At 42.9% G+C, this 25105-nt stretch overlaps 1 protein-coding gene across 2 annotated transcripts in view; it reads right to left on the bottom strand.

Annotated features, from left to right (window-relative positions):
* The window catches only part of FRMD4B (FERM domain containing 4B), a 353851-nt gene that overhangs the window by 315010 nt on the left and 13736 nt on the right, over nt 1-25105 (bottom strand). The window contains exon 1 of one of the 2 annotated variants that reach the window (XM_069084138.1): nt 15565-15698. The exons of the other annotated variant lie outside the window; for it this stretch is intronic. The gene's annotated coding sequence lies outside the window, so the exon portion shown is untranslated. Of the gene's footprint in view, nt 1-15564; nt 15699-25105 lie in introns of those variants that run through there. 2 annotated transcript variants of the gene reach the window in all.

Here is a 25105-nt window from a genome sequence, read left to right as displayed (position 1 = left end):
ATTCAGGCCATTCTTCTTCACTGCCCCAGATGGGATTCTGTTCACAGACATTATCCAAGCTACACACCGAAAAAGTTCGGGTCTGGGAATTTATCCACCAGCTGCCTGCCCAGTAGGAGATCTTCTCTGGAGATAGAAACATTTGCAAGATCTGACATACAAAGCTACTTCAACAGTGTAGCATTAATAGTTGGATTAAGAAATGTGGCAAGGAGAAGAAAAAAATTACATATATTCATTTGACTTCAAGGACTGAGTTTTTAAGAAGTTCATATTTATGAACAATACATTTTAAACAAATAAATAAATACATTTATTTATTTAACAATAACAATACATTTGGGGTTTTTTTGTATTTGTAAATTTATTTGCTAAATACATTTAACAAACAATACATTTTAAATAAATAAAATTATGAGCTGAGCAGCCCTAATCTTCACATGTTCTCTGAAATTTTGATTGTAAATGCCACTAGGTTATGCAATGGTTTCTACTTTTGTGGGAAGAAAAGATTTTAAAAAGTATGCTGAAAAAAGGAGGTAATAGTTCACTGTCCAAGTCTCATTATTTTTCATTAATACCCAGGCTTATGGGTGATAAGGTAAGGACAGATATAGGTGAACTCCATTTGCCACCTTTAGAAGTCCAGAGTTATTATTACCATTGGTCAGGTTATCTGAGACCTGTTAAGGTCCCTTCCAGCTGTGAATCTATAATCCCATCATCCCAAAGGAAGAACCACTGAAGAATCTGAGGGAGCACTCTATAATGGAAAGGTCACTGAACTTGGCATTGGATTACGAGGGTTCCACTGCCATCTTTGCTCAAGATCACACTTCTGGTGAATCACAGAGGATTTAACTCTTAAGACCTCACAGAATTACATAATCCCACAATTTCAGAGGAGAAGGCTTCCCTGACTACAGAAACAGAACATACTTTATAAGATACACCCAAACACACACATACACTGTTTGTTAAAGACAAATCACTAATGAAACTAATCAGTTAAAATATGAGGTTCTGGGGGACAATCTGATGTTTTTGAGTCCTAGGGAGAAGGACCTATTTCTACTCTTTTTAAAATTCCACTTTAAGATCCTAAATTGTGACCATGACCCAAGGGCCTTGGAAGTAACCTAATCTCTTAGGGATCCAAGTTCAGATCATGGATGCTACCCCGTTATTCCTGTATCCTCTTTCCATCCAGACACTGTATCTTGGCAAGCTTAATAAGTAATATAGCCTTATGGAGAAGCATGCAGAACCAGGAAAAATGATATCTACAATGACAAACACTAAATAGAAAGAACAACAAACAAAATGAAATGCTACGTAATTATAGAGCAAGCTTAGACCCAAAGAGGAGCAGAGAAAATGGATCGCCACCCCTTCCATGCAGAGGAGGCATAAACTGTCACACTGGGCTCATAGTTTTGGTTCGTTTTGCTGCTGTTTTCTTCCTTTTTCCCTCCTTTTTTATTACTTGTCGCAAGGGATGAGTCTTGAGCAAATTTGGAATTGAAAGTGATCTTAAAACAAAAGATATCATTGAAAAGAATTTTACAAAGGAAACTATTTGTAATGGGAAAATGTGATCTAGTCTGAGAAAATAAAAACTGAGTACTGCTGAAATTATAAAAAAAAAAAAAATCTCTGTCCTTAGAGGCATGAAGTGGATTCCCTCCAAAAAACAAACAAACAAAAAAAACCAAAAAGTATAATTTCTTCCACATGCCTGTCCTTAGAGGTTTGCCTAAGACTTAAGCAGAGGCCTTGCCTCGGTCACCTCACCCTGTCCTTGGCCAGCTGCAGGAGCTCTTCCAGGCCACAGTGGTTTCCCCATCTGAGCCTCACCCATGAAATTTGATGATTGAGCTATAGGAAGACAATAAAGGCTAAGCTGACATGGGCTGGCTTCTGCCAGCTCTGGCTGACCTGATTTCTCTTGGAGAAAATCAAAGGAGCCAAGGAAGGGAGCGTTGTCAAGTTTAGGCAGAATTGATGAAATCACAGTTGAGCCATGTTGGAGGAATGAGGAACCCAGAAAACAACTGAAATCTAGGCAGCCAAGGAGGACCAGAAAGAATGATTGTGTTGGTTTATCTGCAGTATTCAGTGCCCACATTGCCATAATAAGTGCTGGTTAACTGACTCCAGTGGGATGGATTGGATTGAATATCAATCCACAAGCATTGTTAAGCACCTACAGTATGCCAAATACCTCACTAGTAATCGGTATGTAAACAAAAAATTTGAAGCAATCTCTGCCTTCAAGAAACTTACATTTCAAGGGAATATAATATGTGTTGGGAGGTGGTGGCCAAAGAAGGAATCCCCTGGATAAAAATAAGGCAGGAGACCATTACAAGACAGACTTATACCCACAGATAGTCCTAGGAGTGACAGAGAAGACAATCATCCAAGACAGGTATCTAGAGCAGAGGCCAGACTACTCTAACACCTGAAACTGAACTCCCCAGGTCACTCTGGTCTAGCTCAGATAGGTTTATGATTAATAGGCACACAGACCTGAAATCTTGAGGTGGGGAGAGAGAAGGGTGGGTATGCCAATAATCCCATCAAGAATGCCTTTTCTGTTTTTTAAGCCCACTTCAAGAGCTTGGAAAGATGAAGAGGAACCAGCAAAAGAGACAGAACTTAGTAATAATAATGGTAACTCACTTATTGCTTTAAGGGATTGCCATCACCAGAAATGTCCTGGGGAGGAATTTATGTCGACCAGTAGATAACAAATAACATTAAAGGATTTTTCCAGCATCTTCACATTAAGATGGATTGCAGCCACCCCATGACAACTCCAATTTGAAAACAGATCCTAAATAGTGATATAAACATTCAAGATAGATCAGAAACCAGATTACTGGGCTGTCCTCAGTTATGGAGTGATGAATGCAGACCTCTTATTCTCGAGCTCCAGGACCCAAAAGAGACTGGCTAGCTTGCAAAGCTAGCAGCATGATTTTCCATCTACAATGGACCAGAGACTAATTCCTGCTTCCTACTTAAAAGTTCCCAGTAGCAGTCTTCTTGTTCTTCTGGGGATGGTACTGAGTTAAATCATACTATTCTAGAACTTTCCATTGGCACCACCTGCCATGGGGTAGATGTCAGTATTAATCAGGCTTACGCCAGACAGAGAGCTAAGGCTGTCAGTCACTAGAAAATCCCAGTTCTCTTCGAAGTATGTCTTGAGTGATTAGAAGGACTTCATTTATAACAGACTGGACTTTATATCAGGAAGACCTCAGTTCAAGTCTTCCCTCTGACACCTACTAGCTGTGTGACTGAGCAAATCATCTAACCTCTCTGGGCCTCATTTTCCTCACCTGCAAAATGAGGGTGTTAGATTTGATGAGCTTCATTGCCCCTCTCAGGTCTAGATCTATGGAGTTATCTATAGAAGAAGGCTAACATTTTTTTTGCTTTTTGGAGGGGGGAAGACAGGGAAATTGGGGTAAAGTGACTTGCCCAAGGTCACAGGGCTAGTGTTAAATGTCTGAGGCTGGGTTTGAACTCAGGTCCTCCTGATTCCATGGTCAGTGATGTATTCACTGAGACACCTAGCTGCCCCCAAAGGCTAACTCTTAAGGCACAGATTGTCAGGGTGGTATAATTGTCAGTCTATATGTTTGGTCCCACATCTTTCCAGCCCTTACAGTTGGGACCACTGTATCCCAGGATCCCACAGGATCCCACAGGATCCCACAGGATCCCACCTGAGAATTGAGTCCCATGGATCCTCAGATTAGGAGATTCAGTGTCAAACCCACCTCAAGTCTGTTTCGACTTTTTAGCACAATTCAAGTACTTGGGCTATCATTCCTCCCACCCTCTTTGACACCTGTCTGAGCCTCTCTGCCTCCTATATTTCTATCTGTTGTCTTCTGCCATAATTCTCTAAGGTTCTACTGCTTCTTTTCCCTTAAATACTTCTGGGATCTTTGTGGGTCATGTGACTAGTCTGGCTTGTCACTGGGTCTCAGCCAAACCCAGAGGGATCCATCCTACTGCCAACTAAGCCACACTAGCTGGCAAGCGGTCCACACGGTTGCTGCCGTTACTAACCTATATCCCTGCAAGGGAAAGTCAATGTAACTTTTTGTTCCCTTCAAATCACTAAGGAGAGTCTTATCCATCTGAAGAGCACGGGTTGGCAACTCATCAGACCACCTCCAAAAGGTTGCCACCCCGTTTTGTAAAAAGCAAATTTAGAGGTGTTGCCAAACCCTTAAGAATGTCAATATATGCTCTGTAATCATAGCCATATGGGTACTCCATCAGTGAAGACCATACCTTCCCATCCTGTGTGATTCTTGTCCATGTTCTTCCACCAGTCCTCCAGAAAGGAACCATTCCGTGTGCTGAAGGCTTTCTCAGTCTTTTAGCATTATGTGAGTGCTATATGATGCTGTTCAGTATAACAGCCAGGCCGTTCATTTCTTATCTCTTGGTATCATAACCTGACTGGCCTGCCACCTCTTTTGATTGTATATTTCTTGGATAATTTTTATGCCACTTCTTGTCCATAAATCATCACTGGTAATACATTGCAGCCTGATTATACCCAGTCAGAGTCTCTCCATTACTTTTTGGCTGATCCGAAGTTTTGGTTTTTGAGAGGTTTTAGTGTTTCTGGATTCACACCCAAATAACAAAAGCAGGAAACTACTGGAGTTAAAAAGATGGAGGTATGAGAAGTTTGTTTTAGGGAATACCTTGGGATTCCTGAAAGCACAATGCAATTTCCTAAATATAATTCAGTCTCCTCCATCTCACCTACTTAACTCTGGACCCTGCTCATTGTAGATCTGCCATATCTGACTGATTTACATATAATGAGGCACCAGTTTAACAGGCTGGCCCATCCAGATGCACATTACAGTCTGTTCAATAGACTCTCTTGACCCACTTGGTTTTTTCTTGTGTGGATTATTAGCCTGAACTCTTGTGAATGTCTGAGAAATCTCATTAAAGACACTTCACTTTGCTGGAGCTTCATACAACTGATCCAATATCATCTACAAACAGGAACATTTGGAGGCCTTGATCATCTAAGGAATCCCTCTTCTATCTCAACTTTGGCATTCTTCATGATGGAGGCAAACACCTTTGGTGAGCATGCTTCTCCCTGTCTTGTGCCTCAATTGGCATTAATCATCAGAGGATGGTCTCTGGCTGCAAGGAATCTTGTATCCTCTTAAAATGTACAGGGGACCCTTTCCCCCAGGATGGCGCTGAAGGTGAAGAAGGAAGCCATTGTCCCCCCCCAAGAAAGAAGTGAAGTCCAAGGCTTTGAAGGGCAAGAAGGCGGTGCTGAAGGGTGTCCATAGTCACAAAAAAAAAGATCCCAACATCCCCCACCTTCTGGCGACCCAAGACACTGAGACTTCGAAGGCAGCCCAAATACCCTCCGAAAAGTGCCCCTTGGAGAAACAAGCTTGATCACTATGCCATCATTAAGTTTCCCTTGACCACTGAGTCTGCTATGAAGAAGATTGAGGTCTACAACGCCCTAGTTTTCATTGTGGATGTCAAGGCCAACAAGCATCAGATCAGGCAGGCCGTAAAGAAGCTGCATGACATCGACGTGGCCAAGGTCGACACACTGATCCAGCCTGATGGAGAGAAGAAGGCCTATGTCCGTGCTCCAGACTACGAAGCTTTAGATGTTGCCAACAAAATTGGAATCATCTAACTTACTGTGTCCAGCTGTGTCCCATTCCACCTACAATAAAATGTTTTCCACAAAAAAAAAAAATGTGCATGGGAAAACACCTCATTAGGGCAGGGCTTCTTAAACTTCTACTCATGACCCCTTGAGCACTTCTTCAACTGTGGGTCTCAACCCACAGTTTAAGAATCACTGCACTAGTCTACAGTCCTTTAAGGCTGGGTTTTGCTCTACTGAATAAAATTCTTTCTAAAAATAATTTTAAATATAACTTAAATTTAATTTTAAATATAAAAATAATTTTAAAAAATAAACATAATAGATTATGAGAATCTCAACATTTCCCACTGGGCTGCATTTCCCTTAGACTTCATTCTGGAAGATCAATCAATCAATAAACATATTAAATGCCTACTATGTGCCAAACACTGTGCTAAGTGCTGGATAACTTCAACCCTGGAACTCACACCTCAGCAGTACCCACTGCCCCTGGAGCCCCTGGATTTAAATCTTAATCCCTTTCTTTACCCACCCCTCCCCTCATTGCTGGCTGAGAGGAAGGTATAGACTGAGAGAAAGAAGTGATCCAGGCTGTGAGCCCTGTCTCAACCTTCTATGTATTGTTGGAATGTGTATATGTCATTCTCCATTACTTGATCCTACTCGTTTATGGACATCATCTGTGATTTTGTCTAAGCCTATAAGCTGTAAACTCACAATTTGAAACTGAGAGAGAGGAAGTTAGTCCAAAAGAGAACAGATCCCTGGTTTTCCTCCAGGGAGAAGGCTAAGCAGATTAGAGACTTTATGCAATTTTAATAATTTCTGAGAATATTCAACACCCACTAGACTGCTTTTGAATCTGGAGAAAGAATTAATGAGGGGATGAATTAGTCGTGGAGAGGAGTGGGAGGCTGTCAGTCAATCAGCAAGCATTTCTTGGGGGACTGTTATGTGCCAGGCACTGTGCTGAGCATTGGATTTCCTGGAGGCCCACAGTGCTTCGTGTGTGTGTGCCTGTGATCTCCCCTTGTTACAGAGGGCGTTTTAGGTGAAAACTCCCTTTACCAATGCAGACCAGGAAATGTTCTGTAATTTATCATCTGAGAGGGTTTGCCTGGGGCACAGAGAGGAAGTGACTTATCCACGGCTGTACAACCAGGATGTGTCCAAGGCAGGGACTTGATCCTAGGTCTCCCCCATTCCAAGGCCAGCTATCCCCTAGACCAGGCTGCCTCTCTCATGGGTTTGCCAAACAGTAATAAGCAGTGAGGGTTATAGTAGCTCCTGAAATGACTTAAATATGCTTGGGCATCTGGCATTTTTCCCACATTTATTAATATCCCCTGTCTCTGGGGACTTTCCAGTTATCTGCCAGGTCTAACTCATTCTCCTTAAAGTATTAAGGAAGGAGAGAACAGGAAGGAATGATCATTTATTAAATGCCCGCTATTTACCAGCTGCTGTGCTAAGTACTTTACAAATATCTCATTTGATCCTCACAACAACCCTGGTGCTATTATTATCTCCATTTTACAGATGAGGAAATTGAGGCAGACAGAAGTAAAATGACTTACCCAAGGTCACACACTAGTAAGCATCTGAGGCCAGATTTGAACTCAGGTCTTCCTGAGTTCAGGCCTGGTGCTCTATCCCCTGCACCACCCTAGCTGTCCAAGACCCCTAGATATTTTCACAATAGCGACTGTCTAACCATGTATCCTTCATCTTCTACTTGTGAAGATGATGTTTTGTACTGAAGGGCAAGATTTTACATTTGTCCCTAAAGAATCCTACCTTAGGATATTCAGCTGAGGGCTCTAGCCTCTCTCTTTCTTTTTGGATCTGTCTCACTGTGTATACCCTCCCATCTTTGTGACACTGGTCAATTTGATGGACATGCCATCTATATCTTTATTGAAGGCATTGATAAAATATTGAACAATACAAGGCCAAGCACAGATTCCTAGACTGTGCCACTGGAAATCTTCTGACACAGAAGACCATTAATTACTGATTATTGTTTATTGCTTATGATTTTGTCATTGTTTAGAAGCTTCGTGGCACAATGGATAGATCATTGGACTTGGGAGTTGGGAACACCTGATCTGAATGCTGCCTCAGACACTCACTAGCTTTGTGACCCTGGGCAAGTTTTTTTTAAATCTCTCTCAGCCTTAGTTTCCTCATCTGTAAAGTGGGGATAGTAATACTCCCTACCTCACAAGGCTGTTGTGAGGATCAAATTAGATAACATATGTAAAGTACTTTACACGCCAGCTACTGTTTATTACAAAAGATTCAGTACTGGCACTCAGTTGGTCAGCAAGCCTTATAAGCACCTACTATGTGGGACATAGAGTGTGTTCAGAGAAGACTAGAACCTCTGGTGTGAGGGCTTGGCAAGCCCTTTTCAGGGCTGCTTATCCACCTTCCGTGCCCACCCACCACCCAACTCTCACCTGTGGCCCCAGTAAGGTATAGCAGCCACATTCTGGTAAAACGTCTTGGCAGATGGGCTAACCCAGTCTGAGACTGACCTCTAGGCCTCAGATCTGTCAGCGAGTTAGGGGGGTGTCTACCCCAAGCATGTGAAGAATGCATGGATGAGAACAGTTTGGTCCAGTGGCCATGAAGGCAGCTGAAGCAGGTGCTGTTGAGCACTTAGAGCTTGGTCAGGAAGCAAAGACCCCAAGGTCATCCAGCAAAGCCCAGGCCATTGCCAGCTGTCCTGACTTTTGTCTTCCACTGGACATTGGAGGAGAGTGAGCCCAAAACTCAGCCTCACTTAAATCCAATTTATGTGTGAGTCAAAAGACACCACCCATACTCTGCCAGGCACTGAGTTAAGAAGAGGACAAGTGTTAAGTAGGGATATAAAGAAAGGGGAAAGAACGTCTAATGGGGGCGACACAGACAAACATCTCTTGTAAACAAGGCATATGCAAGATGAATCAGAGCTGCTTTAGGACTTTTTGTAGGTTAGCCTTGAACTGTCACTTGAAAGAAGTCAGAAGATGGAGATGAGGAGAGAGAGAGAGTGTCTGGGGATCCGGGGGCCAGTCAGAGGTACCTCGGGAGCCATCCCATCGACCCCCCTCCCCATTTTACAGAGAAGAAAACTGAAAATCAGAGCAGTGCACAATAATAACTCCCACTGACATTGCTTTACATGCTCAGGAGTCTCACAGCAGCATTGTGGAGAAAGAAAGCATCAGTATCCACATTTTGCACAGAAGGAAAGAGGCCCAGAGAAGTCCATTAATTTGCCCAGGGTCACTCAGCTAGAAAGTAGATGGGGCCCAGGTCTTCCTGACTCCAGGTCTAGGGAAGGGAAGGGAAAAGAACCAGCATCTATAGAGAATGTCCCAGGTGCTGTGCTGAGGACTTTTTACAAATATTATCTCATTTGGTCCTCACAATGAGCCTGTAGAGTAAGTGCCATTACTGGGAATTTGGCATTTTTTCCACATTTACTAATATACCCATTGATGGTGAGCTTGGTCAGACATCAAAGTTATCTGACCAGTCTGAGTCAGCTTCCTAACAAGCACTGGGAAAGGGAGGGGAGGGATAACAAGCATTAATTGATTATTTTTACCCCATATATTTTATTATTTACCAGCTACTGTGCTAAGCTCTCTACAGTTATATCTCATCTGATCCTCACAACAAACCTGGGAGGCAGGTGCCATTTTTATCTCCATTTTACAATTGTGGAAACTGAGGCAAACCAGGGCAACTAGATGGCCCAATGAATAGAGCTCTGGGCCTGGAGTCAAGAAGACCCGAGTTCGAATACAGCCTCAGACACTTCCTAGCTTTGTGACCTTGGGCAAATCACTTCACCCTGTTTGCCTCAGTTTCCTCAACTGTAAAATGAGCTGGAGAAGGAAATAACAAAGTACTCTGGTATCTTTATCAAGAAAACCCCAAATGGAGTCAGACATGACAAAAAAAAAAAAAGACTGAGACAAGCATAGGTTAAGTAACTTGCCTCAGGGTTACACAGCTAATAAGCTTCTGAGGCTGGATTTGAATTCAGGTATTTCTGACTCCAGACCCTGTGCTCTATCCAAATGCTGAACTGCCCCTCCCTCCCTCTTTCCTTCACATTCAGCTGCTGAGTCCTTTCCCCCTATCTTCACATTCAGCTGCTGAGTCCTTTCCCCCTATCTTTCTTCTGTGCTGTCATTTCCCCTGCTACCAATGCACTTTGATATTGAAGCATTTCAAGTCTGTTTCAGGTTTTGGAAGGAAGAACATTAAAGACCAATAAATAAATAAAGCTTAAAGATCAAAGCTACATAGCTTAGGCAAGAGCTGAGAAGATACCAGAGATGCTGGAGACAAACAAATGAATAAAAGGTAGGCCTGGGCCAAGGGAGACAGCCTGAACCTCTCAAGAGGAGAAGAAAATCGCAGCATCTTTCCAGCCAAAGGGCTGCTGCACCATGAGTTTCTGATGGAAGGATGATACCCTTTGAGAGCCATCAGCCTACTGCCACATCCCAACCCAACCACCCCTCTGCATAATGGAGTCCATAACATAACATAACAAGGGACAATCAGCTATCTTCAAAAGCCCTTATGTTGCCCCAAAGGGGTCTGGTTTCCCTGCCTCTGGCCTCTTCTCATTCCAATTTAACCTTAGTAGCTCTGCCTAGAATTCTTTACCTTCCATGACCTGACATCTCCCCCCTCAGTATCTTTGCATGGGCTCTCCCCCACATCTAGAAGACTCACTCTTCTTCCCTCACCCCTTTTTGGAGCCTCTGCCTTCCTGTAAGGGTCAGCTTGAGTGCTGCCTCCTACAAGAGACTTTTTTTCTTTCCTCCAGTTTTACCTCCTTCCCCCAATTATTTTTTTTTAATTTTTTGGTATATTCTTCATTTACTTATCAACATATACTGATTTTCCCAATAAAATGTAAGTTTGTTGAAGTCAGGGCTTATTATGATTTTTCCCTCTGTGTTGAAGCTTCTGATTATTCTAGAAAACCAAAGCTGGAGGGAACCTGAGTGATCATCAATAGCCTCATATTACAAGATGAGGAAACTGAGTCCTAGATCACTGAACTGACTTACCCAAAGATATATCATAAGTTATTCACAGGGCCAGGATAAGGGCTCTGGTTTCCCATCTTCCATTTCTTGCCACTATACCCACATTGCTTCTTGGTATGCTGTTGTAATGACCCCTTCTTGGAGGCCTGACATGGGTACCTTACACACTGCCATGAAATCACTCACAGCAAGAGCACTGTAGCCAGCTTTGGACAAAACTACCTCCCCACTGCTTGTCCTCTTTCCTTATGCCATCTTCTGCAGTTCTTTCTAATCTTTTGTCCTAGTTAATACTCCAAGGGATCTATGATCTCCTCTATGAAGCTATTCCTTTCAATGAAGCAAAGCTAACTGATCCATCCCTGTCTATCCTGTGTTACTCTTTTCCATGTGCTCCTAGAAATTGGCCTCAGGGTGGATAATACGGGGCCCAAAGTCAAAATGGTTTGGATCTCCTTTTCATTCTCCTGATGAGGCAGCCAAATGGCATGGTGGATAGAGTTCTGGGCCTGGAGTCAGGAAGATCTGAGTTCAAATCCAGTCTCAGACACTTAATAGCTTTGCAACCCTAGGCAGGTGTAGCAGCAACCACACTGGCAAACCCAGGATGTCTGCTGGCACAGATTCTTAGATCTGCTTTACTAGGGTCAACAATCTTTTAATCTTTTTTTTTTTTAATTACATTCATTAGTTCAGGGGAAAAATCAGCACCTTGAACTTCTGAGAAAATCCAAACAAAATAGAGAAAATCCAAGCAGAGAAATAAAAACCAACAGACAGGGTTTCTAACTGTCTGAGAAATTAGCACAGATCAACAACACAGATCCAACTTTTTGACCAAGGCAATACATACATAGTTACCAGAGATAAAAGCACCAACATTTGGGTTTTTCAAAGCAGGGGTGGAGTTGAGGGGCTCCTTAACAGCTACCCAGAGTCTCATCTGGTCACATCACAGGAACACTCTTCCAATGAGTGAGCCCCAAAGCAAAATGCTATCCCCAGAGTATATATAGCCTTTTTAGAGCCACAGGGCATCACAACCCTCTTGACTCAGTAGCTAATTAGAGATTAACAAAAGGTGTGAAAGCCTTCTTACAAGCAAGCCTCCCCCCAAGCAAGCTTCCCTTAATGACTTCCACCTGAGGTCTATTAATGGTCAGGGAAGATCTTATATCCCATTAACCTTACAGCAGGTCATTTCTTCTCTTTCTACCTTAGTTTCCTTACCTGTAAAATGGGGAAGAAAATAATAGCACCTACCTGCCAGGGTTTCATTGAGGGAAAAACAAGACATTTGTAAAGTGCTTTGCAAATCTTAAAGCACTTTATAAATGCTATTATTATAACCTAATATTATTAGTTTTCACACTGATTGGATCCTAGTGAGCACACAGATTGTCTATCACTTGTGCTCAGCTCTCACTACATTATAAGAACATCTTTTTTCCCCCCAATTATGCTAATATGTAATGACATTGTTCATACACCTCCTACATAATTCCTCATTTATGTTCCCTTTCAGCCTGCTCACATTCTTCATGGACCTCCCCATTGCCCTTTGGGTGATCTTCAACTTCAACTGGGTCTAGGAAGACCTGTCTTCAAATTGTCCCCTAACACTTACTACCTGCTGACCTTGGACAAGTATTTAATTTTTCTGAGACTCAGTTTCCTCATCTGTAAAATGAATCATTTGGGCTCTATAATCTCTGAGGTCTCTTCCAGTTCTAAACCTATAACCTTCTATTTCTCTGGAAACCACAGCAGCATTCCACGACTCACAGATATCCAATGTCATCGGCAGAATCTTAATATCAAAAAGGCGAGCCTTCCTTTCAGGGAGAAGTTTAGAGTCTATTAAAAGAACCATGCAATTTCCTTGCTCTCATTACTTTTTCAATAATTCAAGTTTCTGTGGTTTCATTCAGACGAATACTCCCTATACCAATGGGAGTCAGAGCCAAAAATAGGGTTTGGCTCTCTGGACCTGATGGACTTCTCACTCCTGTATGAGATGCTCTGGATTCCGGAAGCAAGCCCATCCCTGGGTGGAACTGGGTCACCTGGAGGATTGTACTCATTGGTGCATCCTTGATGTATCCTTGTGAGGTGTCTGTATCTTTGCTATTTTCTAGTAAAAGAAGATCTTTCTTTTTTCTTTTTTTGGCCATCTGTCTTGTGGACTCGACTTCACCAAATTCTGACCCTGGCCTAGAAGAGTACTGTAGCGGAAAGAACACAGCAACCTGCTGTAAGGGGATGCTTGAATTTGAATTCCATCCCTGACTGTTGCTAAGTTTTGTGCTTGTGGGTGAGCCACTTAGCCTTCCTCCCTGAATCTCAGTTTCCTCAATGATTCCTAGGGTACCTATCTGTTGTTATGAGGATGAAATCTGATCATTTAAGTCAACTGCTTTGCAAAGCTTACAGTGTTTGATACATGGTGGCTATTATGACCTAATCGAATATTTTTGTTTTAAAGAGGAAACTCAAAAACAGAGGGTGACTTATTCAAGGTAGCCAAGGCAGGTAGAGGCTGAACAAGGAGTGGATCCATGATATGGTTTTCCAAACCATTCTGAAGCACTCTGGAAGCTGTGTCTTCAAAGGGGAAGTGACCTCAAAAGCAAACTCCATCTTGTGTGTTTTGATCATTAAAATCCTAACTGGAACTCTATTGATCACAACAGTCTCTGCTATTGGAGGTCATTTAGCAAAATAAAGATTCTTAAAGCAGTTCATCTGAGACCTTCAGAAATCCAAGTATGGTCTCTTGCAATAGCCTTCTCCCCTCTTCCAGCTCCCCCCCCCCCCTACAATCTATTGGCCACTCAGCTGCCAATCTTCCTAAAGTATGTTTGGTCATGTCACCCCAGTACTCATTATGTTCTAGTGATCCCTCCAGGATCAAATGGAAAATAAGTCTTTTGTTTAGCACTGAAAAGCCCTTCCCAATCTGGCGCCTGCCTGCCTTTCCAGGCTTGATACACTCTACTCTACTCCCAACACTCTAGGACCCAGTGATACTGACCATGTGCTGCTCCTAGTACACAAGAGACACCCCATCTCCTCTAGATTCTGAGCCTTTGAATTTGCTCTCTTATGCCTAGAAAACTCTCTCCACAATGCTGCCTCCTCCTCTTCCATTCCCCAACTTCCTTCAAGCCTCAATCCTCATCTCATCTTTTTCTACAGAAGCCCCTTCCATGTCCTCCCAGAAGCTAGTGGCTTCCAACTGAGATTACTTTTTGTTGTTGTTGTCTAATAGCTAACATTTATATGACACCTACCACAGCCAGGCACTGTACTATGCTAAGAGCTTTACAAATATTGTCTTATTTGATCCTCACAACAAGTAGGGAGATAGATGCTATCATCCCTATTTTACAAATAAGGAAACTGAGGCAGGCAGTCATGAAGGGATTTTCCCAGGGTGATGTAGCTAGTAAGTGTCTGAGTCCAGATTTGAACTCAAGTCTTCCTGACTCCAGGTCCAGTGCCCTGTGCACCATGGTGCCCCTGAGCTACCCTGCCTCCCTCTCTCTTTTTCTGTCTCTCTACATATATGTATATATACGTATACATATGTGTGTGTATATATTATGTGTGTGTGTGTGTATACAAACTGCTGTCCTTAGGAAGCTCACATACTGATAAGGGGAAGTAACGTGTAAGTAACTGTATATTATATATATTTATACTTTTATGTATATAATGTGGTTATTTATGTTACTTTTACCCACAGTCACACAGTTACTTATGTGAGCTCCTTGAGAAAGATGACACTGTTTTTGTCTTTTTTCGTATCCTTTGCCTAGCGCTTCACAAATGCTTATTGACTGACTGATGGCTATTACCCAACAAGCACATTTTGAGCCCTGGTGAATTCCTCTGAAATTTGTCTTTGAAAACTAGGCATAAACTCTGAAATCTCTTACCAGATTATAAAGTGTTCTCTTTCTAAGTGACGCTCCATATAAATAGAATACTTTATTGGTCTAAACTCACGTGGCCTAAAGAGACTATTTTGCTTTGGAGGAAAAAAAAAGCCAGTTCCCCTCACTAACCACATTGTATAAACAGTGTTGATGGTGCTCTCAAGTTCAAAAGTCTCAGTTTTTCATTAGGCTTTTGAAGTTAGGCAGAGGGCAAGTGTCATTGGGCCCACATATATCAGGGGGGAAAACAATTTTTCCCTTGAGAAATGAAAATAATCTCCTGCTTTCTTGCTAGTACTTTACCAGAATTTGTATCTTATATTTTTATATTAAGATTGCAAATTCATCTAACTATATTATCAGAGAGATCGGCGTCTCTCTATCTCATCTATAAGGATAATACAGGAGACTTAACTTGGAGCTTTGATGAAATCCAAGTAGTGTATGTGGTATCTACAGTCTCTCCCTGATCTACAATCTAATGATCATATCAGAAAATAAGAATGAATTTAATGTCTTGATCTGCCCTTGATTGAGTTATACTAGCTTTTGGTGATCACTGCTTCCTTTTCTAAAAACTCACAAAAAGCTGCACTGAGACTTTTAGGATACTCCATACATTCTGGAATTTTGTCAGGAAGAGAGAAGTCAGGTTCACTGGCCTGTATTTTCAGATTGGGGCACCTCCTCTCTTTTTTCATTAGTACATTAACCTAGCTCTTCTTGTGTCAGACCTCTCCTGCCCTCGTGATCTTTCAAAGATCAACAATCACAAATGCCAATTCTTGTACTACTGTAGCATGAAGTTTATCCAGGCACAATAGCCTGAAACTGAACATATTACAAGGAAGCAAAGACTTACCATAAACTAGAAGGCAGTAGCGTGGCCCAGGAGATAGTGTTGGACATAGAGTCAAGACAACCTGAGTTTGAAACCTTCTTTGGACACTTATTAGTCATTAGTCTCAGCCTCAATTTCCTTATTTGTAAAATGGAGATAATAACAGCACTCACTTCCCATCTGTAAAATGGGGAAAATAATAGCACTTTATTATTATTCAGTCATGTCCAAATCTTCGTGACCCCATTTGGGGTTTTCTTGACAAAGATCCTGTAGTTGTCTGCCATTTCCTTCTCCAGCTCATTTTACAGGGGAAGAAACTGAGGCAAACAGGGTTAAGTAACTTGCACAAGGTCACACAGCTATCAAGTGTCTGAGGCCAGATTTGAACTCAGGTATTTCTGACTCTGGGCCAGGAATTCTATCCACTGGGCCATCTAGCTGCCCATAGTAGCACTCACTTCCAAGAATTGTTGTATCAAATGAGAACACTTATGTAAAACATTGTGCAGACTTTAAAGTGCTGTATAAATGTTAGCTATTCTTATATTAGTATCCTCAGTCCAAAGAGTATTTTCCTTAAAAGAGAAGGAAGAAGCAAAATAGGCCATGAATTGCTCTGCCTTTTTACACTCATCTGTTACCATCATCCCATATACCCTAGGCAGGCATTCTTGGAGCTAATAAATCCTTGATTCCTTAGCATTTGTGACAAAGTTACAGAACACTCTTCGCATACACAGGACTAAGCTCCTGCTTGCTCCTCAGCCTCAGTTACCTGTGACCATCTGTGCCTTTCTGAAATCTAAGTTGGTCCAAGAGTTCCTTGTGCTGAACTGCCCCCTCTTCCTCTTCAGTGTAATATTTTGTGTCTTCAGAATTTCATTCTTGAGTTTCCAGGGCCAAACTCCCTGTGCAGACACTTCGGTCAATGGATTCTCCCATCTGGGTGGTGCAGTGGATAGAATGCTGAGTCTGGAGGCAGGAAGACCTGAGTTCAAATTTGGCCTCAGACACTTACTAATTGTGTGACCCGGGGCAAGTCACTTAATCCTGTTTGCCTCATTTTCCTCATCTACAAAATGAACTGGAGAAGGAATGTATCTTTGCCAAAAAAAATCCCTGGAAGGGGGTCACAAAGAGTTGGACACAACTGAAGAAAGACTAACCAACAACAACAAAAAAAACAATTTTCACTTTCCTTTCTCTGAACACTTTTCAATCTGTTCTCCCTGATTCTAGGAAATAATATCATAGAAACAGAGACTTTGAGAATATAAAAGGATCTTTTCTAATCTATACATGAAAGAAACCCCCATCATAAGATTTTCCACAATCGATTGTCCAAGGTCCACTTGAAGACCCCCAAGGAGGGAGAACCTCCCCTCTCCCCCACCTCCAGTTTATCCTGGATGGCACCTGTGTATACACAGCTGTTTGCATATTGTCTGTGCTGGCTCTCCTTGCCTCTATCAGGCCCTCTACACTTTGGGGGCTGGGGGTGTGACCATATCTTTATATTTACTTCATCAGCCAGTCTGCTCCCAGTCAGCTTGCTTACCACGCTTGGCATGTAATGATTAACAACTGACATCTAGGGTTTTTTTTCCCCTAGTATTAGCACAGTTCTCTATTTACCAGCCGCAACAATCTTAATTACATCAAAGCATGGAAATACAACTGTTCACAAGTAGTCAGTCGCTGAGACAACAGACCACAGTAAGAAAAAGAAGAAAAATGCAACTTTCCAGGGTTTGCTCATTGAGCTGAGCTGGTTCATTCAAAATTGTGTGAAGAGGGAATTTCCTGGAATGGAGAAGGAGGCAACATACTCTACCCTTCTCTCACTTGGCCCCAAACCACGTTATGTTGTTTGCATGGAGGAGGAAACTGTCTATTATGAATAGGACAGAATGCTATTGATGTAAAACTCAATGTGTACATTGGGAAAAGGTGGGGATATGATCACGGGTCTTTAGTTTTGCCTGAGGTTGGAATGGAGATACAATATTGTCTCTAAGCCATAGAAGAAAGGAGCTAATGAGCAGCTCTGTATCCTAGCGTATGGCTTGACAACTGGTAGAGGCTTCTAGACATAAGGGTTCAAGAGTCACTTTGGCTCACTCTTCTGGCAGGTTAGCAAAGAGGAGCTCTGGTCTCTCCTTTCCCTGGGGAGCCAGAGTGCTCTGTTGGATTCTTGTGCTACCCTCTCTGAGGGCTGCCTGGCAGGCCCTACTGGGTTTGAGCGATTACTAATCTATTACCATCTTCCTTTCAGAAATGGGTTTATGTCTAAAATCTTTTGGTTGCTATTAAGAATTCTATTTTCATCCAATTATAGTTGTTGTTTTTTTTTAAATGCACATGCTAAGTTAGGAATTTCCCCTGATAGCCCCCTGTGCATGTGGCCTGCACCTATTAAATAATAGTCCCTTCTTTCCTTCCTTCCTTCCTTCCTTCCTTCCTTCCTTCCTTCCTTCCTTCCTTCCTTCCTTCCTTCCTTCCTTCCTTCCTTCCTTCCTTCCTTCCTTCCTTCCTTCCTTCCTTCCCTCCTTCCTCCCTTTCTTTGTCTCTCTGCCTCTGTCTCTGTGTGTCTTTCTCCCTCCCCCCCATCCTTATCTCCCCTGCCCCTCCCCCTTCTTGGTTCAAATTAGGTCCAGAACATCAGTCACCCCCACTCCCATCATTTCCTTCAGCTCTTGAAGGATAAAATTAAGAATGGTCATTAAACCAAATTATAAATTTATAAACTGTCCCCTGCATCTGACAGAGAGAGGTTACAGATTTAGAGCTGGGATGGCCCCAAGAGGACATCAGCCTAACCTCCTTATTTTGTAATTGAGGAAGCCAAGGTAGGACTTCTGTCCTAAGGTGATGAGGTACAGGCTCTGGGAGCCCCCTTGAGCTCTCCTTGAATCTTCCCAGATAGGGCATTTACATGAGGCCATAGGCCTTTCATTGTGGCTCTGCCCAAACCTTTGTTACTGGCTTGGCCCTCCATTATCCAGCTAGCCCCCACCCTTGATCCACCCAAAATATCTATACCCAAATCTGTTACACCCTAGAACTAGCCTGGCCCACCAAGGTCTGTCAGCTCCAGGTAGCCTCCAGCAACTTCCCACCCTTACCAGTCTTTACTGGAGTCTGACCTCATCTGACTCCTCTGGAAGACCCTCCCCAAACTCCTCCTCTAGACCACCCCTAGATTCCTACCTCAACCTTTCTGTATATGAGACCCCATCTTGCCTCCATGAAAGGAGGAAGGCCAGAGAATGACCTAGCACAGACTCACTCTGTGTAAGATGATTCTGGCCCTCTTATCCAGTACAAGCGTCACAGATACTGAGGCTCCTTAAGAGTCTACCCAATATGGTGAACTTTTAATAAACTTTGCTTTATTTTGGCCAAGAGAAGGCTTGAGTCAAATTCATCCAGCAGGTGTGTTGGTATTTTGGGATCTGGAGCACCCCTCATCATACCTCATCATTTTGTGAAGACCCTTTTCATAAGGGATAGCTTGAACCCAGTTGATCTCCCTTGCTCCAAGCCCAGCATTCTACAACCGATGGCACGTGGCACTTCCAGCAGCTGTCCAGAGAACTGGCCTTCCCTTGCATTCTAGATCAGGTCTCCACCCCAGCTTTGTAATCTGATTCCCTCCGAATTTCCACTTTCCTCCAGGTTTGTAGTTTGTCCCCCTATAATATTCCTTACATTTCTCTTAGTTTTTCCTCATCCCAAAGCTCCCTCCACTCTGCCTCTGCTGCAGTGCCTGGTCTCAGCTCCCCAGAACACTATGCTATTCCCCAGCCCCCCCCCCCTCCCCGAGGCCCCGGGACCCCCCCCCCACTCCACCCTCAGCACCGAGCCCCCTCTCCCCCACACATATCCACAAGCTAAGCTCATCGTCTCTCATCTAATCACCAGGCTACTAGCCTCCTTCCTCTCCAGTGTGCTTACAGGGCTGGAGGGTGGGATACCAAACTCCTTCCAGTGCCTTCCTTTAGAGGGGCAGAAACCAGACTTTGGGGCTCACTCTGTACCTGCTGCTATGCTCCATTTCGCCTCCATGGAGCAAGATGCTCTTGGGTTCCCTACCCCCCCCATATACACATTCTGGTTTCCTTTGGTTTGTTGTCTCCCCACTCCCACCCCCTTTTAGATTATAATTCCTTGAGGGCAGGGACTGTCTCTTTTCATGAATTTCATGAACCCTAATTCTGCCACTATTGCCAGCGCTTAGAAGGGAACTTGGTATTTTGCTGTAGTTCCCTAGTATCTGATTCTTCCTACCGTAGCACACCTATACTGGGTTTTCTCGACAAAGATACTGGAGGGGTTTGCTGTTTCCTTCTCCAGTGTGTCCCCGTTTTACAGATGAGGAATTGAGGCAAACAGGGATTAAGTGATTTGCTCAGGGGCACAAAGCTAATGTCTGAGGCCAGATTTGAAAGCAGGTCTTCCTGATTCTAGGCTCGTGTTCTATTCACTGACTCACCTAGCTTCCTCTGACACTGATCACCAGAGAGAAAGCTACAGTCTTGTCTCCCCCACACTGGGGCTGGGAGCTGATCAACGCTTCCTCTCTTCCTCTAAGCTAGTTCGGCTCAACCTACTTGCAAAGCTCACCTCTTGGAGAAAGACAGATAGATATTAATGAGGTCTGGGGCTCAGGCAGTGTGAGGGTGGGACAGTGGACAGAACTTAGGTTGGGAGTCAGGAAGACCTTAGTTCAAATCACACCTCAGATACTTACTAACCAAGTGACCCTAGGCAGATCACTTAACCTCTGCCTGCCTTAGTTTCCTCATCTGTAAAATGTGGATAATAGCATCTGTCAGGGTAGTTATATAGATAAAATGAGATGATATTTGTAAAAACACGTCACAAACCTTAAAGCGTTATATAACTGCTAGCTGCTATTATTGCTGTCATTTAGACATATCCGTTCAGTTTCCCACATCTGATGTCACAGGGATTCTGAACCCAACCTATTCTTCCAGCCTCATGAGACATCGCCCCACCCCAGCACTCTCTCATCCAGCCCAGGCAGGTCTTTCTGTTCCTCCCCCACAGCCCATCAGTGAGGCTTTGTACTAGCTTCCTCTACCCCTAGGATGTGTTCCCTCATCCCCTCTGCCTCAGGTGCTGTCTCTACAACTGGGCTGTGAGCTCCTTGAGAGCAGAGACTGCTGTCTGCCTTTCTTTGGATCCCCAGTGCACAATGTCTGGCGAATAGTAGGCACTTAATAATTGCTTGTAGACTGACCGACTGCCAGGATTCTTCTCTTCAAGATGCACCACTTTCTACAACTCTCCCAAGTCACTAGTGTCTTCCTTTCCTAACTTCTTTCCATTTACTCTGCATATTCTCACAAATGTATATATTGCCTCCTCTGATAATTTGTAAGTTCTTTGCAAGTAGGAAGGAACTACATTACTTATTTATTTTGGGGGGGGGGAAGGCAGGACAATTGGGGTTAAGTGACTTGCCCAAGGTCACATGGCTATTAAGTGTTAAATGTCTGAGGCTGCATTTGAACTCAGGTCCCTCCTGACTCCAGGGCCAGTCCTCTATTCACTGTGCCGCCTAGCCACTGCTAGGAACTTTATTATCCTTTGTGTTTGTATTCCCAAGAACTAGCACAAGACCTGCCTGGCAAATAGTAGGGTCTTAGTCAAGTCTTTTGGTCTAACTGACTGTGAGTATGAAAGTATCTGGGAATAGGGGATTCCAGAAAAGGAGGGTAGTGGAAGCCAGGAGGAAGGGTAGGTTCCCGAGTAGAGTCTATTGCAAAAAAGACAAACCCCCTAAAATGGAGGGGCTTTTTAAAAACTAATAGCGTCTCCTGCCCTTTCTCTGTGTTCTGCCAAACACAAGTATTAGCAGTTTCTAGAAGTGATGTGCCCGCCATCTTTGGCTACCCTGCACTTGCACAATCTGTCCCCTGTGTCTGACTCTTATTTCTTCCTTATCTTCGCCTCACAATCCTGAGCTCAAAATTTCATCCTTCTCTTCCTTCAATGCTCAACTAATTGCTAGCTCCTCTGGGAATCCTTCCCTAAGATCCTTCCCTCCTTTTCTTCCTAAAATTACTTTGTATTATTAAATTTGGGGTATAGTGATTATTCATTAATAATGTATCATTATTGTTATAAACTGAATACACATCCCCACCCCCTCCTCCACTGAAATGTGAGATACTGAGTTTATACACCCAGTGCCTAGCTTATGGCAGACACTTCCTAGTTGTTTATTAATTTGAGTTCAGTTTTCCCAAGGTCACATAGCCAGGATTCCAGCCAGGCCCGTGCCTCCAAATCGAGGGCTCCTCCTCCCCCAGGACTGTATCTCTCTGACTCTGTGGAGGGCTAGGACTTCCGAAGCCTTGGCGGCCAGCACCTGGGCTAGTGAAGCACCCTGGTCTCCAGATCATGTCTGTCCCATCTAGGAACTCTCCCATGCTTTCTGTTCCCAGTACTGGAATATCGGTGCTCATCCCTACCATCAAAGCACAGCTTCAGCATGCCCCAAGCTCATTAGTTCACCCAGCTAGAAATTTGGCCAGTAACTGGCTTGTAATGAATTTTTTAAACTCCTGATTCGAGTCTTTTTTGGACTGTTTGGAGCCATCAATTAGGTTTTCCATTTTAGAGCTGTCAGATCAGTTCAGTGATAATATATTTCTCTATTACATGGCTCATTCTGCAGGGCAGAGAAGAAAAATGGTGGACAGAGGAAAGGACATTGGCCTGGAAGTCAGGAAATCTGGGCTCCAGTCCCATCTTTACTCCTCCTCTGACTATAAAGTCACTTTGCAGCTCTGGTCCTCAGTATTCTCGCCTGTAAATTGAGCATGTTGAACTAGGTAATCATGGTTTCTTCCTAACTTGAAAATGTCGTGATTCCATTAATATAATGTTTCTGACATACTAGGAAAAGTCATGAGGGTGCTCACTGTGCCAAGATTATTATTTCATTTGATCCTCACAGTGAGAGGGAGGGAGGTGCTATTATCACCCCCATTTACAGATGAGGAAACTGAGGCAAGCAGAAGTTAAATGACTTCCCCAGGGTCACACAGTTTTTAAGAATCTGAGGTCAGATTTGAACTCAGTGTTCCTGACTCTTGGTCCAAGACTCTCTTCACTTCACTACATGTATGGAAGCTTTCTATATCATATGCCAAGAAACCAACCTCTGCAGTTTCACTGTACTCTCCAAGCCAGACATCCTTAACCTGGGACCTATGAACTACAGATGGATGGATGGATGGATAGAAAGATAGATAGATACACACATATACATATATACATGTATATGTCTCTATATGTATATAAATATGTATATGTATATATAGTATTTTAATACCAATCAGTTTCCTTTGTAATCTTGCCTATTTTATCTAGGCATTTAAAAGCATTATTCTGAGAAAGGGTACATAGGTTTCACTGGATGCAAAAAGGTGTCCATGATAATGCAGGTTAAGAAGCCTTCCTTTAGAGTTATAAGGGTGAGCAGACAGTGGTACCCGTGATATGCTGCTGTGGTCTCAGGACCCTTACAAATCACCTCTGCCTCAGGGAAGCCTGAGAGAAAAGGCAGAAGCATCTAAGGTGTTGCCAAGAAAATGGAGCTGTCATGACCTTGAGACACACATAGTGTCATCACTGTCTATCCCATTGGTATATACTCAGAGCTTGAGACCTTAAGAATAACCCAATGCACAAGACTGGAAGTACACACACAAAGATGGACAAGAAGGAAAGCCACTGGGGAAGTCAGGCTTCCTAGAGCCTCACAGCAGGGCACTCAGCTTTGCAGTATTAATCAGGGAACGCCAGCCAGGGGGGTCTGGTACGTCTGTAAGGGCCGTTGGCAACATGACTCTCTCCCAGCCTCTCATTGGTCAAGTGCCCCTTCTTCCTAACAGGATGGCCTGGGTTGATGGCTATTCATCTAGGGTTCATGGAATCCCCAGGGTAGATTTCAGGGAATCCACTAACTTGGAACTTTTAATATTTTGATAACTATTTCAGTGTAATTGGTTTCCTTTGCAATCCCACCTATTTTATTTTGTTGATTTTTAAAACATGGTTCTGAGAAGGGATCCGTAAGCTTTTGAAACTACCAAGGAGTACACCATGTCATACAGAAAGGTTAAGAACCCCTGGTCTAGAGGATCTCCAAGTTCTAACATCTTCCAGTTTCTTTCACTCCTAAAGGGCATTTATCACAAAAATAAATAATCCTAGTTATATCGATTTTCCCCAAAATAAGTGTGAAGAAGCAGAAGGAGGAATGATTATCACAAGGATAACATTAGAGTCACGGAGAAAAAGGTAAATTATGTTTAATTTCATTGTTTAAGGAGGCAAGGAAGTAGTAAAGCATCCATGAGGAGCATTTGCATTTCTTAATAAAAAGGTTTAAAAAACCCCTTTTACATTTAAAGAGCAAAGCTCCAGATAGCTGTAAAAATTCACTTTTGTGAGTGGCTTCCTTCCTTTAAAGCACCAAAAAACCAAGACATCCCTGTAGATGAAAAACCTGTTGACAGTTTATTCCCAGGAAGCAATTTAGTTGTGTATTTTGGTCACAAGAAAGTGGCACCCTACCAACAAACCATTTATGGACCATTTTAGCCTTTACCGTTATCTTTATACCCTCTACCATTATCTCTTTCACTTAGATTCTCTTCTAAAGGAATCTTTACACAACTCCCTGCCCCATTGGCCATGTGATGTATTATAGTTTGCCAGCTGGCTTCCTGTTTGGAGTTACAAGGTGTATTAAATTAAACTTGGCGGCAATGAGTTAGGGGTGGGTCCAACTGTCTTGCTCAGCTATCAGTAAAAATTAGAGATAAAAATTATCCATGAGTCAAAAATTCTTCCTTTTCACCCCCACCCAAGACAAGCCAGTTGAGTCATCGAAAAACTGAATTCTAACACTTAATTTTGTGGAACTGAATTTCTAACCCCATTTCAGCAGATGGCCAAAGTGCTGCTAAGATATGGAATACATATGTAAGACGCAATTTTTCTCCACTTAAAAAATACAAATTGAACCAATTTAATCCAGTTGGAGTAAATTACTATGGCCTGTCCTTGATTAAATGTTTATGGACTCATGGGATGTGGTTACTTGTGGACCCATCTTCGGACACATGGATTGGCTTAGTTTGTCCAAAGCCTGTATATACTTGAGATTGAAAATTCAAAGATGCCCAATATTGCCACTTTTCAATCGGTTTATTCTGAACCATCTCTTTATCTTTCTTGGTTAATAATGATTCAAAATACCCAGGGTTGTTTGGGAAGACTTTTGTTGGGGGAAGGAGGAGAGGAGCTGGGAGTGGTGAGAGGGGAAGGATTGGTCTGGACATGTAATTTCATAGATACAGGGAACTCCTGATATGTAAACTTCTACTAGTACCAATTGGCAACTTAGAGTCTTAGAGAGTTGAAGGGGACATTGAGGGTTAAAGTGGATTGCCAGTGGATCTCAGGGTGACAGATTTCATGATAAAAAGGACCTCAGAGGTCAATTATTCCAACT

This window comes from Petaurus breviceps, unplaced genomic scaffold, assembly GCF_028583685.1.
Source record: "Petaurus breviceps papuanus isolate PSGF00001 unplaced genomic scaffold, PetGlider_PUasm1.0 174, whole genome shotgun sequence".
NCBI classification, from domain to species: Eukaryota; Metazoa; Chordata; class Mammalia; order Diprotodontia; family Petauridae; genus Petaurus; species Petaurus breviceps.
Note: the sequence above shows the minus strand (reverse complement) of the source record. Positions and strands in the feature narration are given on the sequence as shown.